The sequence below is a fragment of the Ostrea edulis genome, chromosome 4 (genome assembly GCF_947568905.1).
Source record: "Ostrea edulis chromosome 4, xbOstEdul1.1, whole genome shotgun sequence".
Taxonomy (NCBI): domain Eukaryota; kingdom Metazoa; phylum Mollusca; class Bivalvia; order Ostreida; family Ostreidae; genus Ostrea; species Ostrea edulis.
The window spans coordinates 70,379,380-70,384,721 of NC_079167.1; the positions used below are offsets into that span (position 1 = coordinate 70,379,380).

The 5,342-nt window shown below is 38.8% G+C and overlaps 1 long non-coding RNA gene across 2 annotated transcripts in view; it reads right to left on the bottom strand.

Moving 5' to 3' along the window:
- Positions 1–2,733: 2,733 nt before the first annotated feature.
- The window catches only part of LOC125656063 (uncharacterized), an 8,386-nt gene continuing 5,777 nt past the window's right edge, over positions 2,734–5,342 (bottom strand). For both annotated transcript variants that reach the window (XR_008802610.1, XR_008802609.1), the window contains exon 6: positions 2,734–5,342. This exon is cut by the window's right edge and continues 323 nt beyond it. This is a non-coding gene — a long non-coding RNA (uncharacterized LOC125656063).

The window sequence follows — 5,342 nt, forward strand, 5'->3', positions numbered from 1 at the left end:
ACCAACTTATAAAGCACTCTCCCTCTAACAGGTACCAGATTATAAAGCACTCTCCCTCTAACAGGTACCAACTAATAAAGCACTCTCCCTCTAACAGGTACCAGATTATAAAGCACTCTCTCTCTAACAGGTACCAACTTATAAGACACTCTCCCTCTAACAGGTACCAACTAATAAAGCACTCTCCTTCTAACAGGTTCCAACTTATAAGGCAACCTCCCTGTAACAGGTACCAACTTATAAAGCACTCTCCCTCTAACAGGTACCAGATTATAAAGCACTCTCCCTCTAACAGGTACCAACTAATAAAGCACTCTCCCTCTAACAGGTACAACTTATAAGGCAACCTCCCTCTAACAGGTACCAGATTATAAAGCACTCTCCCTCTAACAGGTACCAAATAATAAAGCACTCTCCCTCTAACAGATACCAACTAATAAAGCACTATCCCTCTAACAGGTACCAGATTATAAAGCAACCTCCCTGTAACAGGTACCAACTTATAAAGCACTCTCCCTCTAACAGGTACCGGATTATAAAGCACTCTCCCTCTAACAGGTACCAAATAATAAAGCACTCTCCCTCTAACAGGTACCAACTAATAAAGCACTCTCCCTCTAACAGGTACCAGATTATAAAGCACTCTCCCTCTAACAGGTACCAACTTATAAGGCAACCTCCCTCTAACAGGTACCAGATTATAAAGCACTCTCCCTCTAACAGGTACCAAATAATAAAGCACTCTCCCTCTAACAGGTACCAACTAATAAAGCACTCTCCCTCTAACAGGTACCAACTTATAAGGCAACCTCCCTGTAACAGGTACCAACTTATAAAGCACTCTCCCTCTAACAGGTACCAGATTATAAAGCACTCTCCCTCTAACAGGTACCAACTAATAAAGCACTCTCCCTCTAACAGGTACCAGATTATAAAGCACTCTCTCTCTAACAGGTACCAACTTATAAGACACTCTCCCTCTAACAGGTACCAACTAATAAAGCACTCTCCTTCTAACAGGTTCCAACTTATAAGGCAACCTCCCTGTAACAGGTACCAACTTATAAAGCACTCTCCCTCTAACAGGTACCAGATTATAAAGCACTCTCCCTCTAACAGGTACCAACTAATAAAGCACTCTCCCTCTAACAGGTACAACTTATAAGGCAACCTCCCTCTAACAGGTACCAGATTATAAAGCACTCTCCCTCTAACAGGTACCAAATAATAAAGCACTCTCCCTCTAACAGATACCAACTAATAAAGCACTATCCCTCTAACAGGTACCAGATTATAAAGCAACCTCCCTGTAACAGGTACCAACTTATAAAGCACTCTCCCTCTAACAGGTACCGGATTATAAAGCACTCTCCCTCTAACAGGTACCAAATAATAAAGCACTCTCCCTCTAACAGGTACCAACTAATAAAGCACTCTCCCTCTAACAGGTACCAGATTATAAAGCACTCTCCCTCTAACAGGTACCAACTTATAAGGCAACCTCCCTCTAACAGGTACCAGATTATAAAGCACTCTCCCTCTAACAGGTACCAAATAATAAAGCACTCTCCCTCTAACAGGTACCAACTAATAAAGCACTCTCCCTCTAACAGGTACCAACTTATAAGGCAACCTCCCTCTAACAGGTACCAGATTATAAAGCACTCTCCCTCTAACAGGTACCAACTAATAAAGCACTCTCCCTCTAACAGGTACCAACTAATAAAGCACTCTCCCTCTAACAGGTACCAGATTATAAAGCACTCTCCCTCTAACAGGTACCAACTTATAAGGCAACCTCCCTCTAACAGGTACCAGATTATAAAGCACTCTCCCTCTAACAGGTACCAAATAATAAAGCACTCTCCCTCTAACAGGTACCAACTAATAAAGCACTCTCCTTCTAACAGGTACCAACTTATAAGGCAACCTCCCTGTAACAGGTACCAACTTATAAAGCACTCTCCCTCTAACAGGTACCAGATTATAAAGCACTCTCCCTCTAACAGATACCAACTAATAAAGCACTATCCCTCTAACAGGTACCAGATTATAAAGCACTCTCTCTCTAACAGGTACCAACTTATAAGACACTCTCCCTCTAACAGGTACCAACTAATAAAGCACTCTCCCTCTAACAGGTACCAACTAATAAAGCACTCTCCCTCTAACAGGTACCAACTTATAAGGCAACCTCCCTGTAACAGGTACCAACTTATAAAGCACTCTCCCTCTAACAGGTACCATCTTATAAGGCAACCTCCCTCTAACAGGTACCAGATTATAAATGGAGGATATTTTATAATCTGGTACATGTTGGAGGAAGTGTGCTTTGTAAGTTGGTACCTGTTAGAGGGAAGGTACTTTATAGAATCTGGTACCTGTTAGAGGGAGGGTGCTTTATAATCTGGTATCTGTTAGAGGGAAGATGCTTTATGATTTGATGATAAAGCATTTTATCTCAAAGAGGTACCAAGTTATACAGCACCCTAACTCTAACAGGAAGCAGTGTATGCTAGGACTAAAATAATTATAGCTTCTCCCAAAGTAGAACTTCTATTGTGCTTATCAAAAACAATCGTTGTCAATAGTACAGTGTACTTGGGATCAGCTGGACTTGTTACACTACAGAAATCATGGAACACACTGTTTCCATGTTGTACCTGTTTGGTTGTGAATCCCAGATGATGTTCAACAACTTGTTCAACACCTTGTTTGAAATGAAAAGACTTGTAAAGTTTACAAATTTATTATAGCACAAGTCAATATTGTTTTAGAGTAGCTGATAACAAGTAATAAGTTTTCCAATAAAAATAAATGAGTACAAGCAGAAAAGGTTACATAGGGTGTTTTTCTGATGCCATTTCTAGAATAAAGTGCACCGCCATGGCACATGATATGCCCGTCACATATTGTTAACAGTATAGATTGTACCCATTAAAACATTTTTTTTATATCACCTTAATTAAATGTCACAGTGACCTTAAAGTAGGATGCAACACACCTTCTACCTAAGATGCATTAGTTGACCAATTTTGGTGATTCTAGGTCTAATAGTTTTCAAGTTATGAGTCGGACAAGTTTTTGCCATATATGGCCATATCTTCCTAATGAAAAGTCACAGTGACCTGGTTTTAATGTGCGACACACCTTCTACCCAAGATGTATCTACAGACAAAGTTTGATGATTCTAGGCCTTGTAGTATTTAAGTTACGGGTCGGACATGAAAAAGCTAACAGACGGACGGACAGACGGATATCTTCTTAATGAAAAGTCACAGTGACCTGGTTTTAATGTGTGACACACCTTCTACCCAAGATGTATCTACAAAGTTTGATGATTCTAGGCCTTGTAGTATTTAAGTTACAGGTCGGACACGAAAAAGCTAACAGACGGATGGACAGACGGATATCTTCTTAATGAAAAGTCACAGTGACCTGGTTTTAATGTGCGACACACCTTCTACCCAAGATGTATCTACAGACAAAGTTTGATGATTCTAGGCCTTGTAGTATTTAAGTTACGGGTCGGACACGAAAAAGCTAACAGACGGACGGACATGAACGCCATACCATAATACGTCCCATCTTAAGACGGGCGTATAAAAAGGCTTTAAATAGTATCAGCCATCATCAGGTTGTCACATACTTTCTTTCCATGAATAAAAGCTCCTAAACTTAAAAGTGACAGGAGGCCGGTAGATAGACAACTAGAGCTCTGCAGAAAATATTTCCCCAAAATTGACCATGATCAACAATCTGTAAATATTCTAAAACACCAAAGAAGTTATTTACAAAGACCCTAGCTTCAAAACTGTGAGAGGAGTTAAAAGGTCAAACCGTCATTTATTTAATACATGTATATTTCCTCAAAAACTGACTCGGTTAAACCTGTAATTTTCAACAACAAAATTTTTAACAAAAATCAAAATCATAGCCACATACACATTTTCCATACCCATACAAATACTCTGCAGAATAAGGTTCTCAGTTGAATATTGGGAGAAATTTGACAAATCATGTACTTTCTATGTAATGTTTCCTCAAAATACTCAGTTCAAGAATCTGTAATTTTCTCAAACAAGGTTTTCCTATTAAGTGAACCTACAACCTTGACCTTAAAAAACAATAAGCATCTTCCTTTTATGGTGATCAAATGTACCAAGTTGTAAGATTCTAGAGCTTACGGTTCAGTCTGTATCCCATCTTACAAGGTCCGGACAGACAACACCATACCATAATATGTCCAGTCTCTGACGGGCAAGTACCATAATAAGAAAATCTAAAGTTATGACCCTAACAAGCTTTCACAAACTATACAACATGAGGTGTTTGTAAAACAATTACATATAAGCCCCCATGGTGCAAAATTGAAAAGGGTTATACATATGCATAATTTGATTGATAGTAGTATCATCAATTCGAAATATTGAGCAAACAATATCTTCCTATGTCAGGAGTGGATTGACCAAGTGACCTAAAAATCAATAGGGGTCATCTACTCCTTATGCTGTACCAGGTTTGGTGTCAATCAAGCAAATAATTCTTAAAACATAAGAGACAATATATTACTATGTCCAGTTTACCCCTTGACCTTTGACCATATGACCTTAAATCTACTCCTTGAGATGTACCAGTGTACCAAGTTTGATGTCTGTCAAGCAAAGGGTTCTCAAGATATTGAGCAGGCAGTGTCTTCCTATGTCCAGAGTAGATTGACCCTTGACATTTCGACCTGAAAAACAATTGGGGTCCTCTTCTTTTCATAACCAACCCACATATGAAATATATTACGATCAAGTGAATGGTTCTTAAGATATTAAGCGGACAACATGTGGTCTACCGACCGACCAACAGGTGCAAACCAATATGTCCCTCTTCTTTGAATGGGGGCATAAATATAGTGTTATAACACTAAAAGGCTTCCATACATCTAAAAGTAACATAGGACAAGGCTAACTATAGAAACATTGAGATAGCCTAAACACTTAAACTCTGAAAAAGTAATATCTGATACTACCCTGAACCAAGTAAATTGACTCTGCTAAGGTATTTACATATTATAATGTAAAATCTAAATAGTTCCCTAACTCAATGTTATGTTCATTTCCTACTCTATGTAAAAGATAAGAGGCGAACACGAAATTCATGTGAAAAGTACAAACCTTAGAGTTCTTTAACCTAGCAGAGTGAGTAAATCTGAGTCAGCTCCTTATATAGGGCTGACAAAATCAATGGGATACTAAATATAAATGCTCAATCTGATAACCCAGGATTAAGCCTCTTGGCCAATGAAATTGCAGAAAACAAATTATGTTCAGGAAGACTGGCATAATGGCAGG